The sequence below is a fragment of the Vulpes lagopus genome, chromosome 4, assembly GCF_018345385.1.
Source record: "Vulpes lagopus strain Blue_001 chromosome 4, ASM1834538v1, whole genome shotgun sequence".
NCBI classification, from domain to species: domain Eukaryota; kingdom Metazoa; phylum Chordata; class Mammalia; order Carnivora; family Canidae; genus Vulpes; species Vulpes lagopus.
Window position 1 is genome coordinate 6926413 of NC_054827.1, and position 1506 is coordinate 6927918.

Here is a 1506-nt window from a genome sequence, read left to right on the forward strand (position 1 = left end):
GTGTAGTAAGAGTTTTGGTGGATCCTCAAAGTGAAATAATGTTCAGTCGGCTACAGGGTTTAAGTATTAGAATAACAAAATGTGAAAATACCAGAAGAAACTCCATGTCTTGCAGTAAAACATTTACAACTTTCCTTTCACTTTATCTTGTAAAAAAGAAACAATAGGAATGTCTTAGAATGTCTTAGTCAAGTTTTAAAATGAAAATATGTGAAATATTATATCATTGTGCTTTCTCCTATTTTATGTGTGTTTGTTATGGATACGTTACTACCATCACCAAAATAAAGATAAAATATAGTCAGTTTTAAAATGAGAATATGTGAAATATTACATCTATTTTTATATATGTGTGTTGGTGATCTATTATTACCACCTCCAAAATAAGGATGGAGTAGCAAATAAAGTCAAAGTTGCATTTTTCTTTATGCTGTTGAATAAAGAAGAGTATACTTGATGTAACAACAGAGTATGTGAAATCTAGAATCTGAGAGTTCTAATAATTTCCAAATATTTCTGCTGTTTGGATATTCAGAACACTTTTGCTAGGGAGAATTCATTCTCAATCAATGTCTGACTAGGTTTAGATCATACCAAAGAATTATTTTCAGTTCTAATACCCTGCACTGGTATATTGTACAGATAGAGTGCATAGTAGCTTTAAAAAAATCTACAAGCAATCATCAATATATAAAGTAATTCTGAACATAAAAGAATCACCTTGTCTTTAGCATATAATTTTTAGCAGTTAATAACTAATATTAGACACAATCTATTCTAGGCACTTTGGCAGATGAGTGAAATTAATTATCTGTATGAATGACTTCAACACACGCATCAAGTAGATGGTATTTTTGTTATATCAATTTTATCTGTGAGAAAATTAGGGTTGAAGAGTGTTGTTCAGGGTCATACAATTAGTAGCAATCGAGCTGTGAGCAGCTGAATATATATACAAAATACTTTGCGTCATACTCCTTCTGAAAGCAAAAGCTTAGTGAATAGGAGGATTTTAAAAATAATTTTAAATGATTATTTTTATACTCATTTTTTTAAAAAATCACTACTAAAATCTCATTTATTTAGATACAATTTGGATAAATGATTGCAAGTATCTCTTGACAGCATTGTTTGTGACAGCAAATTTAACAGAAGGATTGTATTTAAGGGGGAATATTTTGTAGTTAATCTGTTAGTTGACCTCAGAAGATCTATGAGGAAAGCACATGCATTTCCAGAGGTTTCCAAGGAAACAAGTCCTTGATTAGAAAGGAAAGAATTAAATTCTGTGGCTCTGGCAAGAGTAGAGACTGGAAATGTTATTATAGGCATACCTCATTTTGCTGTGCTTTGCTTTATTGCTTTTTTTTTTTTTAAACAAATGTTTGTGGCAACCCTGTATCAAACAAGTTTATAGGCACCATTTTTCCAAAACCATTTGCCCACTTTGTGTCTCTGTGTCACACTTTGGTAATTCTCACAATATTTCAAGCCATTTGATTACTA